This window comes from Thermobia domestica, chromosome 9 (assembly GCF_964235325.1).
Source record: "Thermobia domestica chromosome 9, izTheDome1.hap1.1, whole genome shotgun sequence".
Taxonomy (NCBI): Eukaryota; Metazoa; Arthropoda; class Insecta; order Zygentoma; family Lepismatidae; genus Thermobia; species Thermobia domestica.
In genome coordinates, this window is record NC_137462.1 from 175,827,361 (window position 1) to 175,847,976 (window position 20,616).

The 20,616-nt window shown below is 35.6% G+C and overlaps 1 long non-coding RNA gene across 1 annotated transcript in view; it reads left to right on the forward strand.

Annotated features, from left to right (window-relative positions):
* The first annotated feature begins 1,177 nt into the window (after window positions 1-1,177).
* Window positions 1,178-20,616, forward strand: part of LOC145694208 (uncharacterized) — a 263,832-nt gene continuing 244,393 nt past the window's right edge. The window contains exon 1 of the long non-coding RNA XR_014132960.1: window positions 1,178-1,315. This is a non-coding gene — a long non-coding RNA (uncharacterized LOC145694208). The remainder of the gene's footprint in view (window positions 1,316-20,616) is intronic.

Below are 20,616 nucleotides of genomic sequence, written 5' to 3' on the forward strand. Positions count from 1 at the left end.
CTGCCGCGCGGTGCGATGCTTAGGTAAGACCCCCACTACCGATACCACCCATTGAGAGCGCTCTGGTGGCGACTGGAGCGCTGTGCGGCGGCCAGTCTCATTACTTCTTCGACTAACCCTGTATATCGTTTACTGATTCCACAAATGGAGCATGGCGGTTGAGATAGAGTAGCCACCTAGCTCGAGTCTGGCAAACGTGTTGTAAACGAAACGAATTCGAAGGTTGTTCACCAATCATTGCAGTATTCTTTCACGCTGTTTCTGGACAACCAAGGTAACTAAATCGCGCTGTTGAACATTTAACGCTAATAATTGAATGTTAAAACTTCATTAAAGTGTTCCTTCCAAGTACTATTATTTTTGTAATTCGGGGATCATACAAAATAAATACTCTTGTCATATTGTTACAATAATAGAATTATGACTTACTAAATGTTTTACGTTTATCGCGAGAGCTGCTGTCTCTATTGTTTAAGAGGCTTTGACAACAGCGCCTTCAACGCACCACATCGTTACGCCTGTCAGGCAATACTCTTTCTTAATCGCATCTAGTTCAGTATGGTTAGTTTCGTAAGGGATATTGACAATTGTACCAAAATTTATTGCTTTGTAAAAATTTTATTATCGTTATTCATTTGTGTTTATCAATTTTCCTTTTTTTTTTTTTTTTACCATATAGGGAGTTGAGTTGAGTTTGAGTTTAACGTCCCGTTCAGCAGCGAGGCTATATGAGACGTGGACCTACTGATTAACGTGGAATCCGAACCACATGAGCTCCCGCCGGGAATCGAACCCGGGTCTCCCACGTCAAAGGCGCGTACGCTAATCGCTTAGCCACGGAGGAGCTCTACCATATAGGGAATAAACGAAGGATGTTAAACTATGAATGACAAACATAAAATAGACAAATCATAGATGAATAGTGGAATCAATAGTAAAATAATAGCAATATTTTCAAAACCTTTCCCTTGAGGCGTATAAAATATATAAATACATATAAGGGGAAAATACGTATCAGAGAACTTGATCTGTTTGAAAGACTTGTAGCTAAAGTAAATAACTTTGAAGGTGACCTTTTTTCTCTTCTTTTTCTTCTGAACTCTTTTTATTAAAAAAAAAGAAAAGAGAGGTTGTTCGTGACACACCTAATACTGCACTGTCGATAGCTACGTGTCACTAACCCTGCATCAACCGTTGTCATCCATCAAATCCTATTACATCCAATAACAGGGAAGAAGGCAAGCTTCATTGGATGCAACAAGTTCGTAAACTATGGAACACCGAACAGGCTCAAGGGTTCATGCTGAGAATATAGGTGAGTTCTTTTTTATGTATATATAGTAAAAAAATATACTTTTATTTATTTGTATAGTGCAACTAACTTATTTTTCCTTCCCACTCTATACTAAACAAAGAACGAACACAATGATCAGTTAATAATTGATGACAAAATGAAAATGAATAATAAGTATTTCATATAGAATCGAGGTCACAATAAAGTTATTTCCAATTTTTAGTAAAACGCATAATACACGGGAGGAGGGTGGAGGACGAAGTAAGGTGGTAACTTGTTAGTGTAACTTCACTATGAAAACGTATTTGGTTACGGTATTTGCTATATACACACATGTATAAGGGCGATTCTCTGGCAAGTGGTCCATTGTCAGTAAATTTTCAAAACTAATTTGAAACTATGATGTTTATGTTTTTCTATTAAGAAATAGTGTAACTATATACTGAGACATTTAAAATCTTTTTGTAAAATATATTTACTAGGTTTTGACCACATAAACTTTATCAGTTCTACACCATGCTCAATACTGTTCACATATCCCAATTTTCAAATAATTTTCAAACTAAATTCTAAATCTGTAATTATATGAACAATAGCAAAAAATATGAAGTGGACATTTGGCAAAAATTTGACAATTTTGTTTTAATTAATGTTTTATTATGGTAGGCAAAAATCGTAGTTTTCTCATGTCATGTTTCGCTGTCCCGTGCGTAACGGAAAACATGTACAGTATTTTTCGTGTTTCCTTTGTAATTGTAGAAGATAAAGTATTGAAACTTTTGCTCCAAAGTAGAATTATTATTAGCCTGTTAGTGGTACTTATTAAATTTGTTTATTATCCTCCTCATGTATTTTATGAGATATAGAAATGTTGTCCCGTGCGTAACGTTACGCACGGGACATTTACAGATTTATCCAAGGAAATAAATAAAATTAAGTTATTAAGATTTCAATACGTGTTTATTGTTATTGAGATTAAACAATGAAGAATAAACTTTTATATTAACTCAAAGAAACATGAATTTTCTGAGAGAAACTACATCAAATATAATTAAACATAACTAAACATAACTACCAAAAAAGTTTACATTAAGTTACATAGAAACACTTACCACGAGACTTAAAAACAAATTATCATGATAAATCGCACATTTTTTTTCTTTTCATTAGAAAGGTAGGTATCTAAGTTGGTTTCACAGTCTTGTAGGGGGCAAATGGATTCGCAACTTTTTACTATATTCTTTCACACTTGATCAGAAAATTAGGTGCTTGAAGTATATTTAAAACTTGATCGAATGAGACATAAAATCTGTTCTTTTCATCAAAACAAAACTTTGTACAACTGTTGTCCATGAATTTCAGATTTGTTACTTTAATGTCCCCATCTTCTTCTACATCACTTTCAGACACACATACATACCGATATTTAATCCTATTTCTGGAAGAACCACAATCAAATTTCACTAGGAGAAATACACGTGCCCTAATATTGTCCATTCTGAGCCCGACAGTTGAAGGGTTGGAATATTATTATGAACATCGTCTTCAAAGTTGTATTCTGAATTAATGTCGCTCTCATCACTTGGTGAATATATCATTCTGTACACTGACACTCTTTTTGTTTTCCTTGAACCAATCTAACTTAAATTACCTTGTTCTTCTTTACGTTTTAGAGTGATTTCCTCTTTTAAATGGCCAACAACGAAACAATGCGGAATGAGTTTCGCAAAAGGGACGTGAGAGGAAAAGAGTTAATCTTTTAACTTGCCTATAACGCTGCATCCTCACTTTATTTTTCAGTTTCACCTTGTTCTTATGATTCCTCCCTGTTTCGCCTTTTCCTGTTTCGCCTTACATCCTTAAGCCATATTAGAAAACATGTTGATAAGCATCTTATCTTAAGGCGAAACAGGAATTCCTGTTTCGCCTTAATGTATGATGCAACACGAATCAAAATTTCTCAAAGGGGAATTTTCTGCTCACATTGGGAATTTCTACAAACGAAGAAACGCAAACTAGAAGATACTCAGTATATTTTCAGAATAACATATATAAATAAATCTAATTTACACTGCACATTATTATCGCAGATGTCCAAACACCTGAAAGCTTATGATCTAAATGAACATAATGTGAGATTGCATTTACATATGATATGGTATCAATTTCACCTTCTTGTAGTCTTGTCTTTAATACTTGAATCTTCCTATTCAAACGCTTCCATTTAAGCTTCTTCTTCGCAACATTCCCAACTTCAAGTAGACGCATTTGCGACTCATTTTCACGTTGTTCTTGTTTCAGAAGATTTACAAAAGAAAATATGTCGAAATGGTCCCTTGACGCAGCTCTCTGCAGCTTGGAGTGCCATCCTTCTGCATGGTTTGTTGTCCGTTCCTCGTCATTATCGAAGTGGTTCCATAATATGCTGCAAAAATAAAAACGGACATAAATAGGGAAATACAATAAAATGAATGAATGAATGAAAATAATAAAGTCCTGTTTTATTCTACTCTGCACCAAAAATCAATTGGTAGATCAAGAAATTCCTAAAGTGTTATTCAAGCGTGTTATACTCCGTACGAAAATCTAAAGATTCAGCAAATAACAATTAAGTATAACCATAAATATAATCAAAAACCATATAACTACTTCTTCATATACAATTCAAATGAACAATAGGTGGCAAAATAACTAAAATCTAATTAAAATCAACTAGAAGAACTTAAATACTTGCACTTACGGCGGGAAGAGATCATTATTATCATCTAACCAAGTGTCCACCAGGTAATCGAGAAACTCTTGTTTCTTTGGAAGGTTCATAGCATCCTCTTGTAGTTGCAGAAACACAACGCCTAACTGAGAAATTGACACTAGTGGTAACGCTGCTGCTTTTCGAATCCATTTCTTCAGCTCAGAATTCTCCCGATACACGGTCGATAAACCCAAAGTTTGTACTTTCCTCCACAAAGCTTGAGCAAAATGGAAGATACAGCCTCTGATGGTTGCATTGGAAAACACACGAGTTGCTGCACTAATTGCAGCTCTTTCGAACTCTATCGCTATTTCATCTGGCTTTAGCTGTAAAACATTCTTCTGAGCTTGTTCCTTCAGGAATTGCAATAGTCTAACATAAACAGCCTCTTCTTTACTGGGAAGCAAACAGAATATAAGCGGGAACGACTGTCCAAGATGCTTTCCATGTAAAGTATACAGTTGAGAAAATAGCCTAGGAACGATCTTGAATGTCCCGTCCATTGTTATTTTATCACAGAGACACAGCATCTCAAGGTTCTTCTCCACTGTACCAAACACCTGCAATGCAAACAAGGCATTCAACTTACTACAATTCTCTTAATATCACGTAAGATAATGTAATTCAGTACTCAAACAGTTAAGAGCCTTCCTACCAATGAAATATAATAAACTTTTCATAATCAAATAAACAGCATCTAAATTATTTTAAATATTTAAACAATGTTTTGTTTGCCACCACACTTGCAGTAGTTGCTGATAACTTCTGAAACAGTATTCACAAGTTTTACAAAAATCATTAAAGAGTATTGACTTATGGCAAAGCACCCCAATTGCGAAAATCAACTTTTAAGTATCAAATTATAGCATTTTCTTATCAGGGGTCCTGTAACTCAACAAGAAAAATATTTTAAAAATGTTGCAGCCATTTGAGTATTATTGATTTAAATTCAATCTTCTAATCCTGTTTTATGGGAGATTTCCCCATCACCTACATAATTTTTTAGATATGATTGCACACTCCCAAACCAATGAATTTTTATGCCGTTTACACCACTCTGAGTCAAATAGCTAATATTAAGAATTCAAGATGTCATTTTCCTTCTTTCTTTTTGCCACATTGTATGAAGAAAATTGAGAAACAAAGCACACTTTTTAATGAGGCCCATGGAGTTAACTGTTCAAATACGTTTTTTTTTTAATTGATTCCTCAGCATCTATACACGCTTATTTATGTATTCCTGGCCGTTTAGTAGATCACTTGATGATGTAGATAATATTCGAAATTCAAGATGGCGCCATTTTTATTTCAGTTCAGTAGTTCACTGGAGTGCTAAAATGGTCCTATCCGTCTAAAAATCAAAATTTGATATTTCAAGAAACTACACTCTTTTCATATTGGACGTTCTGTAACTCAACTACTTTTTTTTTTAATGTTTCAGTCGTTTGGAAACTGTTCTATGGAAGACTATCCGTAACTTACTGATCTTTTTCAGGCTGATGATTCACTCCCTGAATAACGAACTTTTAAATTTTTTTGTAGATAACTATGGTGCCAATAATAATTGTTAAAATCGAAGATACCAAAGCGACAGTAAAATCCAATACCAACAGAAATTTCGACAATCATTATTTGCGTCATAGTATGTTCTGAAAAACAAAATACATTATCTGGGAGGGTGAAATCACACTGAAAAAAAGCTAAGTCACGGATAGTAATTCACAGTTATAAGAGAAACTGATATTCTTTAAAATAATTTCCAAATGGTTGAAACCTTAATAATAATAATAATAATAATAATAATAATAATAATAATAATAATAATAATAATAATAATAATAATAATAATAATAATAATAATAATAATAATAATAATAATAATAACTTGAGTTACTTAATCCCCAATGTGAAAACAGTGCAGTTCCTTGAAAACTGAGTCTGAGTTTTTCAGAATAGAAAGAAAGAAAAGAAAGAAAATTATATATAGACTTACTTGTCTTATAGTATGGTCTAAACAATATAAAATATTCATTGGTTCGAGAGTGTGCGATCATACATAAAAAATAAAAATATGTGATGGGAATTTCCCCGTATGACAACATTAGAAGATAAACTTAAATTAAAAAAGAAACATTCAAATGGCTGCAACATTTTACAAATTATTTTTCTTGTTGAATTAGTCTCTGAATTAAAAAAAAAACAATGCTGTAATTTGATTAAAGCTTAAAATTATACTGAAGGTTGTTCTTTAAATTTTAAATGTCGCATACCTCAGAAAAAGTACCCCATTGTGAACAAGTTAGCAATAATGTAATATCTCTCCAACACATATTACTTCTTCAAGCTCTTGTATTTCAGTTGAATGCTTACCAAAATACGATTGTGTCCAAATCCCTCATCAACCATTAGAAATTGCCTTCCATCCACAGTCTTGCTCCAAACTCCTTCTAAATCTACTTCGCTCATTGTTTGCGGCAATGCTGGACGAGCTGAAGCACTCATGTTGTATAGAGCAGTCTTTACACCATCAAAAGTTGGGAAAACAGCAGCAGTATCTATGTCCAAATTTCCCTGAGCAAGTTCTTCTCTGTAACGCCAAGTTAATAAATAAATAAATCAGATAAAATACAATCATTTGTATAATATAAATTAAGAAGCGATTTGCATACGTTAAATAGAACCACTTGCTTTGTCTGCTTTTAAATATTAGATGCTTCATTTCACATGCACAAGTTTTTTGTTGTTTTTTTAATCGCACACTATGGTTTGATTCGATTCAATTTGATAGAAGAAATTTAATTATTTGTTGTAACTCTTGCAGTAAAAAGAAAGTAATTCATAAGCATGCAAAAGCAAGTGCATAGGGGTGAACCCAAAAGGGTTGGGTGATATCTCTCCTAGACCCCCCAAATAGAAAAAGACGTTCAAAATATTTGATGATAATACGAGGAAAAGCAACACTCTAAGAAAACGATATGGTCTGAAATTAAAGGGTACGGAACACAACACTAAATTTTCTCGCTACAATTTCTTAAAGTAAATCGTGTTAGGCTGGATATATTAAACATTTATTTGAGAAATAAGAATAAAATGATGTATTTGTGGGTAACTTCATTTGAAGAAAATTTAGTCCGGAAGTAAACAAACCCCTTAGGGAGTATATTTTCAATGTGAGTAACTTATGCCATATGTTAGAGTAATTTATTAAATAATAGTTTATGAAATATGGACAAAATCGCCTGAGTCGTTTTTGAGAAAGATCGTCAAAACCAGCAGTAATATCTGGCCCTACCGGTAAAATACCATCAGTTGACACTTTTAGACGTGACAGAAAATTATTGGTGGGACATGTCCCACCCGTCCCCGTCTAACGACACTCATGAATAGAATGTGCACTGCAATTATTCCATTTTTCATACAATTAATATATAAAAATATCAGAACATACCTATATATTTTTGTGATAGGTGTTATTGGTTCCTCAGCAGACCTTTTCTTCATCTTGTCCATTACTGTCCTCGCTTCGATATGTGCAGTTTGAGGTTCATGATTATGCATACTAGACACAGATTCCACTTCATCTTCAAGTAACACTAGAGTGGCTTTACAACCCTCGTTGCATTTCCAGTAAGTCTTCGTGTTTCGTTTATAGTTAATGCGATACAAATAATTATCGTAAGAGAAGAGCTTTCCACCCCGTTAAATGATTGGCTTCCACATACTGACTGAACCAATCACAGCCTCCATACTGTTACCTTAGGAAAATGAACATTTTAATAAGACACACTAAATATATTGTACAGACTCATTATAGTAACAAAAATTTATAATGAATTTTTATATATGGGCAATGCCCATAAAGTAGTTTCAACTTTTTTTCTTTTCCTTTGTATTTTAAAGTATTTTTGTATTGTTATTAGTGTTGTAAAATTTCCGGAAATGTTGAACCCGTTAGTAAAAAACCTTTTTTATTTTCGGTTTCTTTCCTTAAAAATTGAAAAAATTGGGAAAATAACAAATATCTTTGTATTAGGTTAATTTTACTAGTAATGGAACATATTTTTTTTCACAAATATGTAAAAGTGTAAGTTGAGAAACTTCAATATTGCGAATATTTTTTAAAAAAAAGAAGCAATCGAAAATAAAACTGTTGTAACTATTGTTAAAAATTAATAGTCTGCACGCATTTCCTTTATATGCTTTTTAGTTGTTTATTCGTGGTTGTGCATTAATTACAGGACCTTAACAGATGTATATACATATAACATTATGAAGCTTTTCTGTTGCAGCAAATAGGGCTTTTGAATGAAACTGAGTTCTTAATGTGCTCATTGATCTTTTGAAATTTTGTTAATTTTAACCAAATTACTTCTTAAAAGACACAGCAGTAGGCAAATTTCACTAATACTCAAGCGCTAAAACATACAACAACTATTATTTAATATTCTCTTATATACTTTTATATAAACTCTATGCACAAAATTTTGTATGTAAACAAATACCTGTTTTGTAGTGTGACAAATTATATAAAAATGAAAGTGACTATATTTGTAATTTAACAACTTTTGCAACACCAGACCGATCTCAACAAAATTTTCAACATAGATGGGGGTCGGGCCTAAGATAGTTTTTATCATTTCACTTTAAAGTTGCAACTTGGAGGTAGGAAGGGGAATATATATTGAAAATGACCGATATTAGTGTCGAATCCATAGTTTCCGGGACCGCTGAGATGAACAGTGACACTTTCGATGCAGTTCAAATCCAAATTCAGGTCCACAACTTTAGGGAGGAAAAGATGTATAAAAATGATTGAAAATGGCCGATATTACTAGGGTCAAATCCATAATTTTCGGGGTCGCTGAGATGAACAGTGACACTTTCGATCCTGTTTAAATCCAAATTCATTACCGCAAGTTGGGGGAAGTGTATATATATATATATAAAGTGATGGAAAATGGCCGATATTAGTGTCGAATCCATAGTTTTTGGGATCGCTGAGATGAAGAGTAACACTTCCGATGGCGTTTAAATATAAATTCAGCGCCGTAACTTCATTGAGGGGGAAGGATCGATACATAAAAAGGATCAAATATGACCGATATTATCCCCTTATCCCCTTAAAAATACCCTTATTATATGAAAATTTCCCTTCAAATTGTAAGGCGAAACAGGAAAAGGCAAAACAGGAATTCCTGTTACGCCTTAAATCAAAGTTTGATCTTGTTATGTTGGTAAAGATGCCAGGGGGCAGAAAAAGCTGGAAAACTTGTATAAGGCAAAACAGGAAAAGGCGAAACAGGAAGACACCGTTCTTATGTTTAAGTCTATATTTTCTAGCCCTTTCAGCGCCACTCATTGCTTTTGTTGATCGATTCAGTTCGTCACTGACAATATTACTTAGAACAGAGTTACTTGCATGTGAATCCATATTATTTACTTAAAAACTCACACTAAAGCAAATCTTCACTGTGGTGAAGTAACAAACAATCATACTAAATAACCAAAAAAACAACTGTTTCCCTTCAATTTACTTTCTCGCATTTAACCTGACAATAGCAGCGTTCAAACGACTTAACGTTTGGTAGGTAGCACAGAGGATCGAGCAGCTCAACAGTTGTACATCATTATGTGGTTTGAATGCCACCAATCAGCACTCAGACAAATACCCTAAAACATGGTAATAACACTAAGCGAGTTGCCTAGCAAAGTTTCACTTTGATACTTTGGAGTGTAATTTAATGTATTTAAATTAAATTATGGACGCATATATTCGTCCTTGTTAATGTCCAAATGTCAATCTTAAAATATCAATCTCTTTAGTAAGGATATTGCATAATAACAGTCTTAGAACAGCCAAACAAGGATATTGCATGGTTACTTTTCTGTCCCGTGCGTAACGATGAGTCGAAAAAGAAAACATAGTGTAAAGCTAATTAAATTCTATTTTCCAATTTAAAAAATATAATGCACCGTAAGGAGAATGAATGTAGAACATAAATAATGGCATATAAAATGAAAATGCTGCCATAAATCGCAGAGAATGTCCAATGAAATTTAGGTTATCAAATGAGCATTTTGTCTGAGTCTCGTGCGTAACGCTTAATTTCATTGGGCTTATAAGTCAAAATTGCAATTGTTTTGTGTGTTTCATTTTATTTAACTATGGACTAATAATTTCTCCCCTAATTTTGACAATTTTTATTTTATTTGAAAATACTGTTTTGTTTAAAAAAGCAGTTTTTGTGTACGAATGTCCCGTGCGTAACGCTGAGAATCGCCCATAAGTATATTACAGTCTTTGTGAATAATGCATACCTGTAAAAATGTAATTTAGCGATATCCCAGGTAGGGCTATATAGGATATTTTGTGCCTGAGCAGGAACGTTGGTCTATGAAATAGCTATCAATTTGAATAATAATAATAATAATAATAATAATAATAATAATAATAATAATAATAATAATAATAATAATAATAATAATAATAATAATAATAATAATAATAATAATAATAATAATACCCTTTTCCTTTCTGAGTATAATTTCAATCAAAGAGAATTAATAAGAAAACCCAGTGCTATGTTAAAAAATCCATTTCAAATGATTTATCTGTTCTCCCGTAATGAGGACACAGACAACCTCGAAGTTATTCTTATATATTGACAAAAAATATACCCCTTTTCGCGTTAAAAGCGGAATTTCCTCAAACGCAGTGGCACATGCTTTCTTCTATTGGATAAGGTGATTAAATATCAACTATTTTACGAATATTATAAAGAGCGTTTGAAACTAATAGGGTTACTTCAGAACACCAAAAATCCATTTAAAAAATGAATAAAATTACATGTTTTCTTGAAACTTCGTTCGAAGAAAACTTACACAAGAATAAAGTACCCCTTGTGAATATTTTCATAAGAGGTACTTTACGCAACATTATAAGTAATTAATGAAATATTTATTTATAAAATATGAAGAAAATCGTTTGTGAGTCGTTTTTGAAAAAAATCGACCCCAAAAACTTGACTATCTCTAGTGCATTTTTTTTTCAGGACAAATGAGTTATATCATATTGTCTGGTTAGTAATGAATTTTTTACTCATGAAATACTGTATGAACAAAATCGCCTGAACCTACTATTTATTATTTTTTGGGGGTGGGGGTTAACAAAAGGTACGGGCCACCTACTGAAAAACTTTCTTGCTTAAATTCCTTAAACTATATAATGTTATTTCTGTAGTTATTAATGAAACATTTTGTTGTGAAATACAAACAGGGTCTTAAAGTATTTTCGGAAAACTTTACCGAAAGAAAACTCATCCTCAAAAGTGAACTAGCTTTTGCACATTTTTCCATGAGAAATAAATTATGTCATATGTTGGAGTTATTAATGAAGTATTTGTTTATAAAGTAATGTTAAAAATCTCATGATTGGTATTTTGCAGAATTTGATATATATATATATATATATATATATATATATATATATATATATATATATATCAGTGGCGGTTTCTCTTAATGTTTGCATGCTTGTACAAACCTCCTTCAAATATTTTCATTTTTTATTTGTGCTAAATCACTTTTCATTCTATTGTCAACATCATCTTTTCTTAAACAAGTGCGTTTGAAATGGGGCTGGCTAGTTGCTTTCTGCTTGATAGTTTGCCAAACTCCCCAGCTTTAACAGCTTCTGGGCCATTGCGGGGGTTGCGCAGTAAGAGGGGGTTATCACGCCATGCACTACCTCATAAGGCTCCATATGCTTGCACATCTTTTGCAAACAAATCTACTAAACAAAAACAGCCTTTCCAAAACATAACGCATTGGAACTGGAATTTCACCACCGTCCCTCCCCCTGCAGTATTGGTTGACACGGTTCTCGCCTGAAGGGGAATTGTCTGTTCTTTTGTGACAATGTTGCGTCGCTACAGAGGAAAAAAAACCTTGCGCCTAGCCTAAATGCGAGATTGCCAAGTGGTCATAACTATTGGTTCTGTCACCCAAGTAAGGTCAAGGCAGCTATGAAGACAGTAAAGGCGACCCCGTGAAGAGTGAAGACAAATTGAGGGTGTCGATATTTAATAGACTCGTATCTGAATAAGTAGAAATTTGGCAGCATAGATACAATGTTTTCCTTTTCATGTGTGCATGGGTGAATGAGAAAATTGGAGAACAGTTTTCAGAGAAAGGGCGTTAATTGGGGAAGGGGTGAGATCTTAAAGCGGGTAGCGGACTTTATAGTATTGTATGTTTGTGTGTGTGTGTGTGCCGGTCTTTGTTGTTCATTGGAATATTGTTACTGTAATTGCATAATTACGTGTCTGTCCCTGATATAGGTGAACTAGCAATGCAGTAGCAATGAATTTTGTAACGTCTCTGTTGAATTACCCGTTTTCGAAAAGAACTTCAGAAGCAAACCTACTTGTGAAAGACATCGGAAGACCAATTCCGACTCTCAATATATCGCAAGTAATTAGAAGTCAGAAACGAACATTTACAAGGAAGTTTAATCTCAACTTGTACGAACAGCATAAGTGGTTATGTGAATGTGAAATTAAAAATGCTTTGTTTTCTTTTCCCTGTTTGTTGTTCGGGGCGGAGGAAGATGCATGGAGTAAAAAAAGGTGCGGATTTCCAGCAACTGCACGATCAAAAAAGATGCCAGGTCATATAAGACACGTTTCTGATCTCACTATGTTGGGAAACGTCAATATTGCCGCTCAAATAAATGCTGGTTATAGGCAGTCCATTGAGAATCACAATCGAAAAGTGAAAATGAAATCTTTAAGTTTTACGTCCCACGGTTATGCCGGTTAGGCTAAAGGAGACGGTGATGATGAGAGATGAGTGAAATGGAGGAATGAAGAAAGTGGGAGGAAACGGGAGAACCCACGAGCACGGTGTTTGTCCACCACAAAGTCCACGCGGTGCGAGCTGGGATTGAACCACGGACTCCAAGCACCGGAGGTGAACGCTCTACCACTAAGCCACCCCTCCAATCCAAAAGTGACGCAAAACAGGTACGTGCTCAATATAATCATCAATTGCATTTGGTTTCGTGGCACCTTCGAATTGGCTTTAAGAGGACATGATGAAAAACAGACTCTTCTTCAAATCGAGGCGTTTTTCATAGATTAATTAATTTCAGTGCAGAACTTGACAGCGCTCTCAAGAGTCATTTAGAAAGCGCAATAATTTTCAAGAGTACGTCAAAAATCATACAAAATGAGCTTCTCCATTGCATGGTTGAAGCATGCCATGAAGAAATCACTATTATTATTTATACTATCAGTGGCGTATTTAGGGGGGCTTTCGGGCTTAAGCCCCCTTCCGAAATCTTACTTACTATAGTAAAGTATATGAAATATCTTGCAGAATTTTTACATTTTCAGGCCCCATTTACAAAGCCCCCCCCCGAGAGTTAGCAAAGCCCCCCCGAGAGTTAGCAAAGCCCCCCGAAACAAAATCATAAATACGCCACTGCTATTATTATTATTATTATTATTAAACTATTATTATTTATAATAATAATAATAATGAAAAAGGAGAGGTCATCTATTGTGCACCACCTAAAATTCAAAACACGAGCCGCCACTGATATATATATATATATATATATATATATATATATAGAGAGAGAGAGAGAGAGAGAGAGAGAGAGAGAGAGTGTGTGTTAATGAACTATACCGACAAACTGTAACAGGTGATTCCTTACATCAAAATAAGATAAAAAGTTCATATGGGCGTATGGCGAAAAATGCATTGTTCCAGAGCTAAGGCTGTCCTAAATCGAGAAAAAGACAAATTTCAACAGGTCCTATTTCGAATTCGAGAAACTGTGGATGGTAGTCCTTATCAGCGTAAAGGCAGTCACGCATACGCAATTCAAAAATGCATATTTCATTAATGTTAAATGGGTGTACAGAGTATTCCATGCAGGATGAAATTCCCAGGCATGCCACCAACCGAATTTTGAGATATGCTCTGACTTTATGATTGGTCCAAAGTAGGCAAACGATAAGCCTTGATAGCAGAGAACACGGAATCCTTTGGTGCGATGTCGGAAGTGTTAATGATTGTCAGCATTACGGTCTCTCGTACTCGGGGAAACGCATGCTGCAATGTTTTCTTTCACGCTTATAAATGAAGAAAATATGAAATATACCGTGACGAAATACGTCCCCTCAAATGTTATTCCGAACACACACACACACATACACACACAAAAAAAAAAAAAAAAACATGGAGCTACCGGTTCCTAACACTTTCGACTTCTCTCCGAAGCATTGGATGTCCATTGTTTCCCAGGCTTACCTCCTGCCACTTTGGACCCTCCTTGAAATCAGGGTATATGTGAAGACTCTATTGAGAGCATATCTGAGAATTACACCCTGTAGGGAGTACCTGTACACCTATTGAAAATTGACGAAATATTCACTTTTGGATTGTGTGTGCGAGGCTTCCTTTACGCTGATAATGACCACTATCCACTCCAAAGTTTCTGAAATTCGAAATAGGGTCTGTGGAAATTTGGTTTTTACGCGTTTTTGGACAGCTCTAGCTCTGAAACTATGTATTTTTCGCCATAGATCCATATGAACTTTTTCTCTTATTTTGATGTGAGGAATCACCGGTATAGTTCATTAACACCTTATATATATATACTCTGAGGGAAGAACATAGACTGAAAATATTTGAGAACAAGATCCTGAGACGAATATTCGGACCTAAGAGGAACGAGAATGGGGAATGGCGGAAACTTCATAACGAGGAACTACATAATTTATATGGCTTACCCAACATTGTTAGGGTCGTCAAGTTTAGGAGGCTTAGGTGGGCGGGTCATATAGCTAGAATGGAAGAAAGTAGAAACGCTTTCAAAGTCTTGACTGGAAGACCAATCGGAAAACGACCATTAGGAAGACATAGGCGCAGATGGGAGGACAATATTAAAATGTATTAAGATCGATCTCGCAGAGATTGGAATACAAAGTAGAAACTGGATGCAATTAGCTAAGGATAGAAGTCAGTGGAGAGCTTTTGTGAACGCGGCATTGAACCTCCGGGTTCCATAGGCCATAGAGTTAGTTAGTTAGTTAGTTATATATATATATATATATATATATATATATATATATATATATATATATATATATATATATATATATATATATATATATATATATATAACTTATGTCTAGAGTAAATTACCCCTTGTCCATATTTTCATGGAAGTGATTTATCTAACATTATAAGAAAAATCATGAAATACCGGTATTTATTTACGAAATACCAACAAAATCCCCTGAGTCGGTTTTGAGATAGTCTGAAAAGAAACTCATCCATAAGAGTGGACTACCTTTTCTGATTTATTTCGTAAGGAAAAATTAACAATATTATAGTTATTAATCAAATATTTATTTATGAAATATAAAGAAAATCGCCTCAGTAATTTTTAGAAAACCGTCTAAAAAGTTACACCCAAGAACAAAGTATTCCTCATAAACCTTTTCAGGTCAAGTGAGTCATACCATATTGTTAATTTAATAATGAAATATCTATTTATGAAGTATGAACAAAATCACGTGAGTCGTTTTTGAGGAAATCAGCCGTAAAAAAAAAAAAAAGTTTTCTCATGAAATTATTTTTCTTTTTGAAAACTGATTTATGAAATATAAGCAAACTTGCTGGAGAAGTTTATGAGAAATCGTAATTTTTGATTTTCACCCTTAAATAAACTACTCTTATAATCGGGGTTAGGAAGTACACTTGAACTCCCTCCCTGGAGGATTACAGAAAAAAATCTTAAGCTTAAAATTTGGTTGAGATACGTTGAACGGTATGGTTTCTAGTAGGGATGGCCACAAAGTTCCGGTTCCGGCGGAACCGGCTCCGCGAGGAACCGGTTCTCGGAAATCTGGTTTTCAGAACCGGTTCTGGAACCGGTTCCGGACCTGGATCAGAAAATCCGGTTCCAGAACCGGATCTTAGGAACCGGTTCCAGACCTGGATTCGAAAACCCGGTTCCAGAACCGGATCTTAAGAACCAGTTCCAGATCTGGATCTGAAAACCCGGTTCTAGAACCGGATCTGAGGAACCGGTTCCAGATCTGGATCTGAAAACTCGGTTCCAGAACCGGATCTTAGGAACCGGGTCCAGACCTGGATCCGAAAGCCCCAAAGACCCGTAAAGGAGGCATAAAGTTCACCTTCAAAAATAATGCAAAGAGGACCATGCGCTTGTGCCTTCCCAGCCCAGACCCGCTTGTGCCCCCACAAAAAAATTTTGGTCCACCAGTGGGTGTTTAGCCAAATGAGTTGGCCAGTTTGCCTGTTTAACCAATGAGTTTGCCAGTTACCCAGTTTATTTAGCCAAATGAGACAAGCTGCGGCGTCTGGGCGCCTGCCTGTCGCTTCCACCATTTCATCTAGCATACTGTTCACAGCTTGCCAGCAGCTCGGGTTTAGCGTAGGGATGGTCACAAAGTTTCGGTTCCAGCGGAACCGGTTCCAGACCTGGATCCGACGAACCGATTCTATACCTGGATCCGAAGAACCGGTTCTAGACCTGGATCCGAAAAACCGGTTCCGGAACCGGATCTCCTAGAACCGGATCCGTTCAGACCCGAAAACCGGTTCCACCAGGAACCGGTTCTGGCCATCCCTAGTTTCTAGTGTGCATCAGGATGAAAGAACGAACGGACGGTCAGATGTCGAAATATCATTTTTTTTCGGTATCTATAGGCTATGAAAATGCAAATTCCATGAAATCTAGAATACTAGTTTTTCACGACTACCATACTTTCTTCTTTTCTCGCTCAAAAGAAAGAAAAAAAAGAGGGGGGAGAAAGATCTAATCCTTCTTCCATAGTTGGTAATTTCACTTTATTGTACAATATCTGAGACTACAATGTTCTTTCACACAATATATCAAAAATTAAAAAGTAACATATCTCAGTTTAATTTAGCAACCACCTAGGTATATCAACCCCGCCAAAAAGAAAAGAAAGAAAAAAATTTTTAACTAATGACAATTTTATTGCAATTACAAAAATTCAATGGTATGTATTTGGTAATTCATTAATCTTGTTTGTTTGAGAAACAGAAAATGTCAATATTTCTTAACTTTCAAGCACAAACGCAATATTTTCAAAATCTTAAAATTTTTAAAATTTTGAGAAATGATCTTTCAGGGACCGTGTAACGTGGGTTCCTGTCACCACAGCATGGCGCGTCCTCAGGTTGCGGATCGAGGAGAAGGCCTCTAGATATAGAGGTTAGCAGCGAATATACTGAATAAGCAGTCGCGGACAGACGAAAAGGAGTGGTCCTCCAGCTTGGGGGTTTGGGTAAGGCTAACAACCTCATCCTGTAAAAAAAGACACTTGTTCAGAAATATTCATAAAAGCCTCGGACAAGGACTGATAACTTGGCACGACCTCAGCAAAAGAAAATGGACATGAGATTTGGAACATGGAATATTAGAAGTCTTTATAGGGCAGGCGCGTTAAAATCCGTAACGAGTGAGTTAGAGAAATACAGGATGGACGTAGTAGGAGTTCAGGAAGTTAGGTAGGAAGGAAATGGAACTGTAAATTCCGGAAATTTTACTTTATTTTATGGGTAAGGAAATAAAAATCACCAATTAGGAATAGGGTTTTTCGTTCATAAACGAATATTACCAGTAATTAAACGGGTTGAATTTGTTACTGATAAACTTTATTTTATTACTCTTAAGGGTCGGTGGTGTGATATTATTGTTTTAAATGTACATGCCCCAACTGAAGATAAGGATGACGACATAAAAGACAGTTTTTACGAAGAAGTGGAACGGATATTTGACCAACTCCCGCGATACCATATGAAAATTCTATTAGGGGATTTCAATGCGAAGGTAGAACGAGAGGATATTTTCAAACCGATTATAGGGAACGAAAGTCTGCATAAGGAAAGTAATGACAACAGTGTTAGACTCGTGAACTTTGTAACATCCAAAAACCTAATCGTGAAGAGTACAAAATTCCCACATCGCGACGTTCATAAATACACTTGGACATCACCAGAGGGAAAAACACATAATCAAATTGATCACGTTTTAGTAGATAGAAGAAGACAATATAGCATAATTAATGTCCGGTCGTTTAGAGGGACTCATTGTGACACTGATCACTACCTGGTAGCAGCGATAATACGAGAGAGGTTATCGTTAAATAAAGGTAATATTCATTGTCCGAAAACGGAGAGATTCAATTTAAAGAAATTAGAAGAGAGCCAGGTAAGAGAGAAATACCAGATTGAAGTTTCGAATAGATTCTCGGCTTTAGAAGATTCGGAGTGCACTAGTGTTGAGGATACCTGGATTGAAATTAGAGATAGCATTAAAATTTCAGCAAAAGAAAAATTGGGACACACAGAAATACGTAGGAACAAACCATGGTTCGACCAGGAATGCATATAATTAGCAGAGAAGAGAAAACAGGCAAAATTACATTGGCTACAAAATACGAATTAAATAACTACACAAAATTTCGCAGATATCAGGCGGGAAACTTCCAAAACTTTTAGAACAAAGAAACGCGATTTTCTGAAAGCTAAAATTAAGGAACTTGAAGATAATAGTAAAAATAAAAACATCCGGGACATATATAAGGGGATCAGCGAATTTAAGAAAGGCTATCAACCTCGTGTTTATATATTAAAGAAATCTGACGGTACAGTTCTCACTGACACGGATGTCATCTTAAATAGATGGATAGATTTCTTTGGCGATTTGCTTAACACGAAACCTAAAACTAGTGGGCGTGGAGAAAAGGAGATGCACACCGTAGAACCGTATATTTCAGAACCCAACCGAATAGAAGTAGAAACCGCTATAAAGAAATTAAAGAAACACAAATCTCCAGGTGTAGATGGAATTCCGGCTGAGTTAATTTTAGCTGGAGGCGAAAAATTGTGGAACAAGATACACAAACTCATTCTCCTTATCTGGAACAAGGAAGAATTGCCACAAGAGTGGAAAGAATCAATCATTGTTCCAATTCACAAGAAAGGCGACAAAACTGACTGTAATAATTATCGAGGCATTTCTCTTCTGTCAACATCCTATAAAATCCTTTGAAATATTCTATTAGCAAGACTGGCCCCATACGCAGATGAAATTATTGGAGATTATCAGTGCGGATTTAGACGAAATCGATCAACTATCGACCAAGTATTTACCATTCGCCAAATACTAGAAAAAAAGTGGGAATACAATACCCCGGTACATCAACTATTTATTGAATTTAGAAAGGCGTACGACTCGGTTAGGAGAGAAACATTATACAACGTTCTTACAGAATTTGGAATACCGAGAAAGCTAATTAGATTAATTAAGATGTTTAAATGAATCTCAAAGTAAAGTCCGGGTAGGAAAATTTTTGTCCACGAGCTTTCACGTCGAAAATGGCCTGAAACATGGAGATGCGTCGTCGCCATTATTATTTAACTTCGTTTTGGAATACGCTATAAGGAAAAACAAAGATAGCAACCAGGGCCTAGAGTTGAACGGTATTGACCAGGTTATGGCATATGCTGATGATGTAAATTTAATAGGTGATGATAGGAGAACAATAGAAATAAATGCAGAGATCTTATTAAACGTTTGCAGGGACATGGGTTTAGAAGTAAATGCAGAGAAAACTAAATACATGGAAGTGCGTCGGGACCGGAATACAGCAAATTACGGATGCGTTAAAATATCAAATAATACTTTTGATAAAGTGTATAGTTTCAAATATCTAGGATCAATATTAACAGAGAAAAATCATATTCACGGAGATATTAAATGTCGACTAAAAGCAGGGAATTCGTGTTACTATTCGGTTCAAATTCTCTTGTCGTCGCGAATTCTGTCGAGGAATTTGAAGCTTAAAATATAAAAAACGATAATCGTGTCTGTTATTCTGTATGGTTGCGAAACATGGTCACTTACTCTGAGGAAAGAACATAGACTAAAAGTACAGTAGAGCGTCGATTATCCGAAGTAATTGGGGGACATGGGTGTTCGGAAAACTGGTTTGTTCGGATAATCGAACTGTACATGTTTATTTGCCATGCGCGGAGCGGCACGCCTCAACTCTAAGCTGGCGCAGCTGTTGGTGTGAACAGCTTTGATACTGCCGCTACTTCTACAGCCAGTGCCAAACCGACAGAAGTGTGCTGATTGTTGAAACACAGCGACTGGCGGCTTGGCCGGTCAGCAGCGCCTTATGAAGGCCCCATTAGAAGCAATGTTCCGCCAGCGGTGGCTCTGTGCGGCGACTACTGTGGGAAACTTGGTTTGGGAGTGAGGGGGATGATGGACGGTAGGGTGGGAGAGTAACAGGTGCGAGCGAGTACACAGTTCGGTTAAGCGGTCGTTCGGCTGACCGACGTTCGGATAATCGACGCTCTACTGTATTTGAGAACAAGATAATTAGACGAATATTTGGACTCAAGAGAAACGGGAATGGGGAATGGCGGAAACTTCATAACGAGGAACTACATAATTTATATGGTTTACCCAACATTGTTATGGTCGCCAAGT